Source organism: Thermobia domestica, chromosome 2, assembly GCF_964235325.1.
Source record: "Thermobia domestica chromosome 2, izTheDome1.hap1.1, whole genome shotgun sequence".
NCBI classification, from domain to species: Eukaryota; Metazoa; Arthropoda; class Insecta; order Zygentoma; family Lepismatidae; genus Thermobia; species Thermobia domestica.
In genome coordinates this window covers 376,408,037-376,422,479 of record NC_137455.1, presented here as the reverse complement: position 1 = coordinate 376,422,479, position 14,443 = coordinate 376,408,037, and positions in this window count along the sequence as shown.

The window sequence follows — 14,443 nt, the reverse complement described above, 5'->3', positions numbered from 1 at the left end:
GACTATGTGTAATTTTAGTTTGATATCATGTACAGTACATATTACAGTCTTATATTTGTGCTTCTTCATGCTTAGGAATAAATTTAATGTTCATGTTACTTTTTAACAAATTTAAAAAGTTCGTTTCTAAATTCTCCGTGTGTGTTGTGTGTGTATGTGTCTGTTATTTGCGAATATTTCAATTGTGAGCTCTCCAATCGATAGAGCATCAAAAACTATCTGAAAGAAGTTATGGAATTTTTCGCGTCACTCTTACCTTTCCCGAGATTTTAGCCAAAAAAAAAAAAAAAAAAATCCCGATTTCGGGAGATTGAAGAAGGCATATCTCGGGAACCATAAGTCACAGAGAGATTATATTGTTGTTGATCAATACCTAAGAGGATGGTGAACATTTTGGTACCAAAGATTAACACAGTTCTCCGGATATTGGCCAAAAACGTTTGGATTTCAGGAGATTGAAGAAGCCATATCTCGGGAACCGTAAATCACAGAGAAATGACATTTTTCGAACTTTTCAATTTTGAGCCCTCCATTTTGAGCATATATCTTCGTAAAACAACATATTCGAGAACGTTTTAACAGAACTCTTAAACAAAACACATGAAAAAAATTTAGTAGTCAAGGAAATTATAAATAGATAGATATATTATAAAAATTGTTTAATGAGTATAATAATAAAGTACATAAAACAATTTTATGAAGCCTGTAGAAGTTAATAAGAAGAATTTATTCTTTTTAAGTTCGTTCTAGCAATGGTCTTGGAGCTACAGATGCACAGGAGACAAGATTTGTGGCTGTCTCGTCTCGAAAATGTGCTGTAAAAGTGATGTCTCGACTCTAAAAATGTATATTTTTCTATTGGAAGAGCCGTGTCTCGACTTGAATTTTGTCAGGAAAATCCTGTCTCGACTCGTCTCGTGTGCATCCCTACTTGGAGCATTGTCAAACTGGTTTGTTCTGCCTTGTATATTTGTTATAGGACAAATAAATATTATATGATAATCTTCCTTTTTAAAGTGAGTTTTTATTCTTTACTTAATGCATTTCTTTTTACATAAATAAATTTAGTTAATGGATTTTGAGAATTCTTGGCAGTGTTCGACCATTTGGACTTTATTTATTCTGGTTATCGCAAATTCAATAATTGTGGTTTTTCGAAGTAACAATAACCGAGATAATCAAGGTACTTCTTCAAGATAAAAAAAATATATCTAGAGTCAAATAATTTAATGAAAATTGATCCAACAAACTATTCTAACTAAAAAGTATTGCACTATACAAATGTAGTACTTATTTTTGGTGTAAACCAACGCACAAATACTTATATATACACCTTAACATACGGACTTGGTATATTTGGTGATTTTAACAAGCGGATGAAAAAGCATTTTCTAAGGAAACATCTCGTGTGTGAAGGAAAGTATTTGTATATATAAAAACATATATATATATATAAACCCATAACCATCATCCATTTTCCCAGAAGTCTCTGCGAGTAGCTTCTTCAGATCCCCCAAGAGAGTTGGTGTATTGTGGACCCCTTTGCCACTTCCCGAAGCTTCTTGAAGGCTTGACGCAATGATTAATGGTACAAGTTTCGCACGAAGTGTCGTCTCGTTCCCCAAAACTAACGGGCCAAATGGAACTAGGCTCCAAAAGAAAACGAAAGAACATGAGTAAGAAGAAAAGAGAGCAAAAAAAAAAAACAGTACAAACAAACAAAAAAAAAATGACCGAAAAGAAATGAAAAATCAACATACTTCCAAATGGTATATATATATAGATATATATACACACATCATTTCGGGTCATAGTGTGTTTTTAAAAAAAAAAGTATCACTCCTATCATAAAAATGCTAGTTTATTTAGCTAGTTGTGAAGTGGCAAACATGAGATTTTTTGTGGCCAAATACTTTCATGGAAATATCTCGGAAACAAACGGTGAGTTCAGTGCGTATGGAAATCAAATCCACTTTTTGGTCATTGTGAATATATTTCACCCTTGAGATTTCTATCTGAAACATCGTCAGGGTCGTCATCTCTAGGAGGCTCGAGTGGGCAGGTCATATACCGTGAATGGAAGAAAGTAGGAATGTTTTCAACGTTTTAATTGGACATTCAATCGGAAGATACAGTGGGAGGATAATAGATGGATCTCGCAGAAATAGGAATACAAAGTAGAAACTGGATCCAGTTGGCTAAGGATAGAAGTCAATAGAGAGCTTTTCGGAACACAGCATTGGACTCCTAGTTTTCAAAGACCATAGAATTAGTTAGTTTTCTAATCTGGAGCTCCTTTCAGAACTTAAAGATTCTTGTCCACATAATGCAAATGTGTGTTATGATGTAAAAAAGAGTGTTCACTTTTTAGTAGACATAAGGGTTCCGTACAAATTTACTGTCTTCTGTAACAAAAAGTAAGTGGTCTTGAGTCCTCTGTGCTCTCAACATCCCATTTGTTGATTCGGAGAATTGTCTCTTGTTTGCAAATTATATGATTCCGGGAAAGTTACCATAAAAGTCTCCTAATCAAGAACGCGATGTCAGAAATTCCACTTTTGAAGAGACATCATAACTGTCTGCGAAAAACTAAAGGTGCGGTATATATATATATATTTTTAATCCTCTGATTGGAAAAAGTATTGCTGTACGTTAATATTTCCTTTGATTCAGATGATTATCGACAGCAGAAAAACTCTTTTTTATTTTTTATTCCTTTTGGAAATATATATATACCTTTTGATTCGATACCCTTTGTTTCAATATTTCATTATTGAAATGAAATGAAATCTTTCGGTTTAACGTCCCACGCTTATGGTCTTTAGGGTAAATGAGACGATGATTAAGGCAAGTGAATGATGATGGAAGAATTGGTGGAATGAGAAAGTGGAAGGATACAAGAATACCATGTAGAAAAGAACCCATGGCGTGATGTTGTTCATCCCAAATTAACTTGGTCGGGGATCGAATCATGGACCCCATGCACCAGATTTAAACACTCTACCACCGAGTCAACGTGCCTCCGTACTTCATTATTGTATGTTCAATATATTCTCATGGTAATTTGATGAGGCAACCGAACCGAAAGTCGAGGACAGGCTATACTAGCAATTACATTGTATCATAGTCGAAAATAACCTGTCAATATTGAACTGATTATCGCACATACTTCTAGGTTCGAAATCCTTATGAGCGTGCTTGTCTCAAATTTAAAAAAAAAAAATAATAATGATTCGGATCCAAATTTTAACACCAGATTTCGTTTCATACAGCCACAGTACTGGAACGAATTCACTCCAATCAATGAATATGATGCCATAGGGTCTGTGGGTTTCTCGGGGCTCTCCTCGCACGTTCTCATTCCCCCAGATCATCTACATAATAATTTACATTCATTCATCATCCGTCTTCTTTAGGACATAAGCATGGACCACTTTTTTTTTTTTTAATTGAATCAATCTAGTGGCGACGGTAGATTTAATTTTTTGGGGCCAAGGGAGGGGCAGAGAAACCAGATAGCCATTTTGTTTCTGTATTCCTAAACCGATAGTTTTATATTAGTGGTGTACATTAGAATTTAACAGTTTATAAGGAGGGGGCAATAGGGATGCAGATATAACCATGAGAGGCACCTGCTGCCTTACTCCCCCTTTGGCGTTGTCACTGAACCAGCCTAGTGAAATCTAACCTTAAGAGTCTTCACCCCGGCGAAATTAAAATACCGCTAATTTTACAGTAATTATATGATATCTTCAAATAGATAAAAGATAATTGAAATATGGAACAAGAGCGCCCTAGACAATATTATTTTGCGTGAGGTACCGTTATCACAAGTCACCTAGTGGCTTTCCGTTTTCAGCTGTTTAGAAACGCGAAAATAAATGTCGATTTTCAAAATGGCTCGAAATCGAAAGCAGATAAGTGAGTCATGATAACGGTTTCTCATGTAAAATAATATTGTTTGGGCGCTCTTGTTGCACATTTCGATTATCTTTTATCTATTTGAAGATATCACATAATTACTGTAAAATTAGCGGTATTTTAATTTCGCCGGGATGAAGACTCTTAATATATATTCCAGATACTTAGAAATTCTAAATAAACCAGTACTTATTTCAGGTATGGCATCATACTCTATTCAAGTTTACATTTGTTAAAAAAAATCTGAAAAAAAAAACTTGTTTTTCTTTATTTTTAGCTATGTTTACAAACTGCTTAAGCAAGTACTTTGACAACATTATGTAATAAGTTTTGTACTAATAACATTATGGCTTCCTGCACTGATTATAGAATCACTTCCTTTACCAATGTATGTTTACTATATCTGTATGTTTGTGCAATTTTAAAAAGAGTGTTTCTTAAATTTTCGATTGGTAGAATTATTTAGCTGTCAAATTTGTTACTTTTTGGCTTTTCAGTGTTGTCAATCTAGAACTTGAAACAAAAGGCTGGCCTTGGTTATGGCTTAGAAAAAAAGAAAGAAAAAAAAACTTGTATCGTCAAGTTCTGAAAGGGAAATGTGGCCAAAATATCCAAGAAAAACACCTGTGTATGAAGCCTGTCGGTCAAGAAAAAGGTAAGGAAGGTGTCTCGCTGTTATGACGCAACATATGAGATACGCATCACGTGATGCTACTTGTGTGCCTTTCACAGCGTTCAAGAATTTCCCTCGCTTCGGTGTTCGCTGGGCTCACCTGCTTATGAAGGTAACTTCCTGCCCATCTTCCTCGGTGGGTGGGCACTCAAATCGTCCCAGCAGGAGGGAAGACATTGGTTCATGTCTTGTCATGTCAATGCCTTTTTTTAAGGAATGTTTTATTAATTTCTTTTGCTTGTTTTAATTTTTTTTCTTTCCATACGAATCTTTTTTTCGTAATGTGCATCATATGGAACAAATGCTAAAAGCAATATAATGACGTGAACTAGAAGTCAGTGTAGCCAATAGTAAGAAAATAATACTGTTCTGTTTTTAACAGCACTAAAATGTTATTTTTCTGCTTTGTTAATTCTTTTCAGGCCTATTTAAAACAAAATTTCTTAAGAGTATCAACCTCTGACCCTAGTTTGTTCTCTCCCCAGTTCCAGAAGTTCTTCCCACGAGACGGAGTTTGGAACTGTTTTGCTTTTCGAGAAAAGTGTCCTGAAAATGCTGCCTCGTCTCAAAAAGTATATTCTATTCGTAGTTCTATTAGAAGAGCTCTGTCTCGTCTTGAAACGTATATCTGTTCTATTAGAAGATCTCCATCTCATCTCGAAAAGTATATTTTTTTCTATTAGAAGTAGTGTTGCCACGAGACGAGACGAGACGAGACTTCAGGTTGTCTCGTCTCGTCTCGTGAAAAGCATGTCTCGTCTCGTGTCTCGTCTCGAAAAAATGTGCTCGTCCCGTCTCGTGTCTCGTCTCGAGAGGTTGTGTCCCGTCCCGTCTCGTCTCGTCTCGTTTGTCTCGTTTTGTCTCGTCTTGTCTCGTAAAAAATATAGCAGCATACCATGGGAACGAAAGTAAAATGTAGCAGGCTGCACCCTGCTAATCAAGATACAACTAAGTTACAAGTATTACCCAGAACACACAAGACAAGAAATGTCACGGTAGCTACACCGTGAAGCCTTCACCTCTGGTGTATGTTGTAGTCGGTTCGATCTCGGTTAGTGCCATGTGAGCTTTGTGGTGGACAAACATCGAATGTGTGTGGGGACCGCGGTGGCTCAGTCGTAGAGCGTTCACCTCTGGTGCTTGGGGTCTCGGGTTCGATCCCAGCCCCCACCAAGTGAACTTTGTGGTGGGCAAACACCGTGGGCGTGGGTTTTCTCGGGGTTTTCCCGTTTCCTCCCACTTTCTTCATTCCACCATTTCATTCATTACTCATTATCACTTCTCCTTTAGCCTAACCGGCATAACCGTGGGACGCAAAACTCAAAGATTTCATTTCATTTCATTTTTCGAATGTGTGTGTTTTCTCGAAGTTTTCTAGTATCCTACCACTTTCTTCATTCCACAAATTTTCCCATCATCACCCATTCGGCCAAAGTTGCCTAAAGGTCTTAAAAATAAATTCAAATAAGGTCACAAGGCAACGACAAATAGTTTACAAGATAATATATTTCTGCTGTTAGTCGTCTGAGGCTTCTCGACCCTGGCTTTTTTTTTTTTTTTTTTTAACATTCTGAAACATTGAAACTGTTTCACCAGTTTCAATACACGAATATACAGTAAATTGCTCATAGGTACGTCGAAGATGAAGACACTAATGTCAAATAATGTTTACACGATAAACAAAGTTCGATATAAAGGTGTCACGATCCCCGACACTATCGTATACTATCAGAACACTTGCTTTATAAAGTATATATATATATATATATATAGAGAGAGAGAGAGAGAGAGAGAGAGAGAGAAAGAGAGAGAGAGAGAGAGATGGAAAGATATATAGATAAATAGAGAGATAGATATGTGTGTACAGTTTGATTTCATATATTCCAGCCTTTAGGGATCACAGTGTTAACCCATACCAATCCAAAAACTACTTTTCATTTTAGCATGTTTAGATTTGTTGCAATTATTTTTTTAAAAAAAGCTCGGAACCAAATAATTTTATTGAGCAATGGAAAGTATTTGATTGAAATTTTATATGTTACTGCACAGTAAACTCTACTTGAAGTGCCATAGTAATGGGAGCTGAACGACACATCGGACGAAAGAATGCTTTGGGGCCAGTCATCACTTCCATGGTTCAAATCTGTTCCCATAACCGCGGTGTGTGTGCTACTATGTGGTGGTTGCCCCGTTTGTGTAACAAACTCATGACAGTACACCCAGATTAGCTAGTCTAAAAAAAAGTTGATTTTTGGGTGGCCATTTTGGATTAAAGTTTCTTATTTATTTATTTATGACTTCTTTTACGTGGCGAAGTTAAGGCTCTGCAGCCTTCTCCGAGCACTTAACCACGTGCATACATTAGATATATTAAAAAAACACCAATATATAGAAAATATTAACAATTACAAAAGAAGAGTATTAAACCACATAAAAAAATATACTACTTAAGTAAAAAAATGGTTAAGCACTTCAAAAACCAAAATTGAAAAATAATATACAATAGAGGAAACAAAAATAACATGGAGAAACCTAAAATTGCATATAGCGGTACTAGAAGTATGAACATATAAGATGTACAAATTAACATAGGTTACCTATTGGTTGTGTGTTCATATGTGGGTTATTAATAATCTGGTAAAACGAAGATGCCTCATGTGCTACCAGTATCCTTATCTTTACTTAAGAGAAGGGAATTTACAGATTTTTTAAATTTGGCAACTGTGGAAACGTTGTGTATTAATTGAGGTAAACTGTTCCAGAGGCGCGTAGTACTTACTGTGAAGGATTTTGAGTATGAATCAGAATTGTGACTGGGTATGGAGAGCAAGAAATTATCTTTTGATCTTGTGCTTCTAGTATGAAAGTCTGATAAATATAAAAATCTACGAGCTAGATACGATGGTTCTGACGTAGTAAGTATTTTGTACAATAGGGTAAGATTATGTAAATTTCTTCTTCCAACTAACGTCAGCCATGACAGTTTTTTATAAAAAGACGTGAGATGTTCCATGTAAGTTATATTGAAAATAAATCTAACGCATGCATTTTGCACTCTTTGCAAGCGCTTTGATTGATTTTCTGTTAGATCAGAATAGACTGAGTCGCAATAGTCAAGATGTGGTAACACCAGTACCTTGACAAGTTTGATCTTCAAAGATATTGGTAAAAAATTTCTTAGTCGATTTAACGTATGTAGGGCACCAAACGCTCTCTTACAAACTCCATTTATTTGATCTGACCAGGAGAGATTTTGATTTATTATGACTCCCAAATTTTTGACAGTTGTAGAGAATGGAATAACAGTATTGGACAATTTTATATTTGGGAGCTGGTGGATATTAATAGAAGAAAGAATTCTTGGGGAGCCAATTAAAATGCACTGCGATTTTGTTGCATTTAATTTTAATCCATGAGCCGTAGACCAGTCGCTGATTTTGTTTAACTCAGTATTTATTTTCTCAATCGCATTATTAATATCTTGTTGGGGAAAAGAAGCATATAACTGAAAATCATCAGCGTAAATATGGTATTTACAATATGTGAGAATTTTAGGGAGATCATTAATGTAAAGGGCAAAGAGAAGGGGACCTAGTACGCTACCCTGCGGCACTCCACTGTCGATACAATGCCATGTCGATATGTGATCCTGATTGATCACTACTCTTTGTTTACGTTCGTGAAGGTAAGAATGAAACCATTTAACCACTGATTCAGAAAAATTAAACAATAATGATAATTTCTGAAGTAGTATGTCAAAATCAATTGTTTGAAATGCTTATTATATCGTGATCTATTCGCAATCATACAACGTACATCTTCATACCAAGCCGAGCGGTCTGCAGCGATAGACTATCGGCTTGAAGGCCTTGGGTTGAGTCCCGGAAGGGTCATGTGTATGGATTTTAACAGCATTTGTTTTTTCGTATTGTGTCAGGGGGCCAAATCGTACGGGATAAAAGGATTTCAGTCTGAAAAAATTGGAGAGAATATTTTCCCCAGGATACTTTCATGGGAGTAAGGAATTAGTAAAAATATAGGATATACATTTTATAGTAGGATTAAAAATATGGTTTGGGTATCCTATTTCTTTTCTGTTAGTTATGTTCTTCAATGATCGAATTTTGATCATTCTCATGATATTTTCTGCTTTCAATGGAGTACCATGAATATTATACCAAATGTTCTTTACACTCTGTAAGAAACCATTTCTGAAGATAATTCAGGTCCTAATGAATATTATTCACTAGGAAAGGGAAGTATTCCCCTCCTCTCAACATGGAAGCAGAGGGCAATTTCACACTCTGGTCAGATCAAACAATTCCGCGTAACAAAACGAAGGTCCATCTGTAAAACCTCTTCACCTAAAGTGTTATTGTTAGTATCATAAATTTGCTGAAAGCAAACAATTTGAAGGGTTCGTCGATAATATCTTTGCTTTCTTTGTCCTTCGCCCGCCTTCCAAACGAAGAGGTGAATTGTACATGACTGCTGTATAATAAGCGAGCGATTGGTAAAATGGTAACAGTGTGTTTTTGTGTGTGTATGTGTGTGTGTGTGTGTGTGTGTGTGTGTGTGAGAGAGAGAGAGAGAGAGAGAGAGAAGACAAAATTTTAGTTGCAAGATGACGTACTTCAATTGCCTTTTCGGTTCATATAGCAAAAAGAATACCGCCACCAGAGAATAAAGACAAGTGTAGTCTGTTCTGTTCTTTTCCGCCATCTCAGCCAGAACTTTCAACTACAGCCTGTAATGAGTGTAGACCTTACCCAGTTTTCAAATTGAATAGATGGTGGTGGTAGTTCGGTTTCTTGACCTTGTAAAAATCTTCCCTGTCTTTGATTTTGTGTGTCATCATTCCAGCCAGAAATTAAAAAAATGAGAATTCCTCAGTTTACAGCAAGGGGAATTGGGGACAAGACATTAAGGATGATATTCCTGGAAGCTCATGTATCACGATTGTTTCATTCAATAGACAGAGGACACCTTTCTATGAAGGCTTTTCAACATGTTTTCTCACAAAGGTGATTTTCCTTTCGCAATCTGTATGACCACTGGCAATTTCAATCTTGGCCATTCTCGCCGCGTTTTCCTTTTCGAGACACGAGACGAGACGAGACATTTCAGGAGACGTCCCGTCTCGTCTCGTGTCTCGTCTCGTTTTCGAGACGGGACAAGTAGTCTGTCTCGTCTCGTGTCTCGTCTAAAAGGGTTCTGTCCCGTCTCGTGTCTCGTCTCGTTTACGAGACGAGACGAGACGAGACACGAGAAATGTCTCGTCTCGTGGCAACACTAATTAGAAGACCTCTGCCTTGTCTCAAAAAGTGTATCAGTTCTATTAGAAGAGGTCTGTCTCGTCTCAAAAAGTACATATGTTCTATTAGAATAGCTCTGCCTCATCTCGAAAAGTATATGCGGTCTATTAGAAGAGCTCTGTCTTGCCGCGTATCTCATCACGTGGGCAACACTACATTCCAGTCAAGGCTCACAAAATTAATCAGCATAAAATTCAACCAAAAGTGTTAAAATATTTTGAATTCACTATCTGAAATTAAAAAGAAAACATTAAATCGAAAATAATGATATTTTGGGGAACAATATTTTAGTATATATATATAAATGGCCCGATTTAGTTTCCCCTTTTGTTATAAATATATACTATCTAATATGAGGGGCCGCGGTGGTTCAGTGGTATCGCGCTCACCTCTGGTGCTTGGGATCCCGGGTTCGATCCTAGCCCCTGTCAAGTGAATTTTGTGGTGGACAAACTCCGTGTGCGTGGGTTTTCTCGGGGTTCTCCCGTTTCCTCCTACTTTTTTCATTCCACCATTTCATTCATTACTCATCATCACCGTTACCTTTAGCCTAACCGGCATAAGCGTGGGACGTAAAACTCAAAGATTTCATTTCACTTTCATTTCATATCTAATATGAGAAGCAGACAGAGAAAATAGTAATATTTTCATAAAGATTCTGTACGATACAAGTACCCATCATATTCCAAGTGTCCATGATTAAAGAAATTTCTGATTTAAAGCAGCAAGCTAACTACAGTGGAGTCTCGTTAATTCGAACTTGGATAATTCGAAATATTGGATAATTCGAACAGAAGTCCATTCCCCTTGAAAATTGTATTGAAAACAATAGTAAAAAATCGTGGATAAATCGAACTTTTGAACCTATGTTTTGGTTAATTCGAAGTAAATACAGTTGAAAAGTTTTAATGTTGGACAAATGTAAACAGAGAAATACAGTTTTAACGTGTTTTCAGTTATCCAGATGCAGCCATAGGGAAGTGTAATACAAAAGATAAATAGAAAATCTATGTAATGATAAAGATGAAGGTGAGTTAGGGAAGAAGTAAATGTAGAGAATGTGTGCCAATCTCATCGTTTTCCGAATTGGTTGAAAATTTAAGATGAATTATTGATAAAGACAACCATTGTTATTAATATTGTATTCCACGCAATACATGAAATTCAAGATTTATTGAACGTACACAATCAAATTTAAGTAAATGAGGTTTACGACTTCTTAAAAGTGAGAACAGAGTATTCAAATTGTTACTGGTGTATAATTGTTTGGGCTATTCAATGTATGTTGTAGTGTTGTACGTAAATATATTTTCCATTGTACACGTAGTTTGAATTATGTGGAGTCAATATCGTTTGTTAGTTTGCGGTATTCGATCACGCAAATAATAAGCTGCTTTAAAGGTAAAGTCTACACCATATGAATATGTTTTCGATGCACAGTACTTTGGTTTGTTTGTTGTTATATATGTGAAAATGAATGTTGTTGGATAATTCGAATTTTGGATAATTCGAAGTTTTTTCGTGTCCCCTTGGACTTCGAATTAAAAAGAGTCCACTGTATATACTGAAAATTATACCGACACAAGGCGACCGTGGCTCAGTTGGTAAAGTGTTGGTTTTGAATTCGGAAAGTTGATTCCCGAGACCAGACACTGAAGATTTCCAGGACAATTTCTCATTCACATTACAGATGCTTAAAAGCATTAAAAGAATTCAAATGTAATTCAAATGTGCTCTTATGTATTTAATTCAAAAGTACTTATTGATGCATCCCCGTCAGAAAATTCGAAATCCGACCCTGTATATATAATACCGTTTTCCTTTATACCATATTATAGTTAATACTCTTGCTGTCAAAATTATTCGAAAATTCTAATAATCATTTTCAGAATTTGAACAATTATTCGTTATAATGTAGATACACTATTACGGCTTCTAATACCAACGATTCTAATTCGTGTGGTCATTGTTACACACAAAATATTTGATTAGTGTCTCTCGTGAATCATCGACGCACAAAATTCAGTTTGTAACAAAATAATTGCTCCACCTAACCCAAAGTAAGGAATATTGTGTTTTTGATGATTCACAGCAAGTTCATATTAAACATTACATCTATCCAAGGCCTTAGTTGGTATGCATGTTAATAACTTACAAACTAATTGCTCATGTAATACCATAGTTTATGTCTATATGATACAAATAATGTCGGTATGCTGCTTTTGAATAAAGTAACACTATTAACATATTGCAAAATATGACATTACAATAATTATTATGATCAAAACTTAATATATATGTACAAATGAAAGACCTAATGAATATTACGATAAACAAAAAGGTTCATTCTCCTACAAATGTCTCTCAGAACTTCGTTTGCCATCCCTTAGCCGCCTTCAATGCCGCCAACCTTTCTGACACGCCTGTACACCAGTGCTTAGCACACACCAGCCTCTATTTCGTAGTACCATACGGCAACAATGGCTTCGATGAGTTCTATCCTGGTCTTAAAGGTTACTCTCTGAAGCCGAGGTGCTATAAATTCTCAATGGGGTTCATATCAGGAGAGTTCGGTGGCCACCATTTTGATATTAAAACATATTTCAATGTTTCTCTAAATTTCTTCAGTGATGCAGGTATTTTGTTACATACTGTACTATTATCATGTCAACCACATCGTTGATAGAGGACTAACGTCTTGCAAGAGAACTGTGTTTTACTGAAAAAAGAAAAAAAGATCCATACAGAAATTTGGACCATTAAATTTGTAGGGCTCAATTTAATTTTTTTTTTACGTTTGCATTACTTTTATTATTAAACCATTGTTTTTTGAGTTGAGTTGATTTTAGTTTAGCGTCCCTTTCAGCATCGAGGCTATATGAGACGTGGACCTACTGATTAACGTGGAATCTGAACCACATGAGCTCCCGCCGGGAATCGAACCCGGGTCTCCCACGCCCATTGTTTTTTAATTACTATTAGCAGGCCTATTAGAAAAGTACTTTAAAATCCTAGTTATGAGAAAAAGCACAATTTACACATAGTATTATCTTCTACTTCGGCACCATATTAAGACCAATGAAAATAGTAGATAATTTTGTTCTAGGAATATTCGATGTAAACTTATTTGAAGATATATAAGTTGAATTGCGCTCTAGCGTTTCGCAGCAATTCAATTCCGTGGACCTACAGCTTAATGTGGAATCCGAACTAAATGAACTTCCTCCGGGAATAGAACCCTGGCCTCCCGCTGCGAAGACGCAAACGCTAATCATATAGCTAATAGGGAGCTTGTTTGAAAATCAAAGAATAATAATCATTATTACCTTTAAATAATTTCATAAATTTATCTACTGTTTTCTGTCTTTCTTTTAGTAAGTTATTCATCTATTGTTTACGTTCTATATCGATTATTTTTTTAAAACAGAAAATTTCTCTTCCCTATTCACCAGTCTTCGTAATCACCTTTCCTTTATTATTTTTTCGTTTCTCTTCTCCCCTTTTACATTATTCATGTTTAATATAGCCCAAGTTTTTCTTTTTTATTTTTCCTTTTTTTCACATTCTGTGTATACCTTCTTTCTTTCCAGCCCAGAAGGCATCTGCAGGAGGTTTGGGGGTGGATTTTTTAAAAAGCAATTCTCCTTCATCTTTGCAGTTTTCTTCGTTTCTCTTCTCTTTTTCTTTCTTCTTTATCAATATTCTCTTAGATCTCATCTTCTTAGATCCAATCTACAATCCACTTTGTAGTCCCTCCCTGTTCCTTTGCCCCTCTTTACTTCCCTCACCGATCCTCACGTATTTAAAGTAGAGCTCAAACAATTTTTGTTTCACTTTAGATCACAAAATACTTCAAAGATATGACTAGTGTTGTCCACGAGACGAGAAATACATGTTTCAATTTGAGACGAGACAAGAGACATGACAATTTTAGTCTCATTTTCGAGACCAGAATTGAGACGGACGAGAAATAATCTTAATCATTGCGGGTAACACTAGCTCATAACAGTGTTAAAATCTCAAACTCTGGTTGTCTTACATGATTCATGGTATAAAGACTATAAATTGATAAAGAGATTACACGACCACAATGAAGATATTTTTTTAACGTTTACAGGTACGCAAGTCGTTCAGAATATACTTCAAACATAGGTTCTAATAAATACGGGTTAAATGTAATTATATCACATGCTTCATGGATCTCTCGTGATGCCATCCTGAGTAAGGTTTTTCCAGGGATTTTCTCATTCAAACCAGGTAAAAGCTGAGATGGTACCTAATATACTAGTCCTAGGCCTTTTCCTTCCTTCTCCATTTCTTTCTTCTTCAATTTCGAGTGACGTTATCCCTCATATGCAATGCCGGATTTACTTAAGCTAAACAAGCTCTAGCTTAGGGCCTCACTCTCTTGGGGGCCCCAAAAATTAAAGAAAAATTTGAATACACATTTCCAAAATATGAGAAAAACAATAAATAAAGTAAAATCTACATATAACAACAGTGCTTTGTTTGTGTAAGCCCTATGATGTAAGTA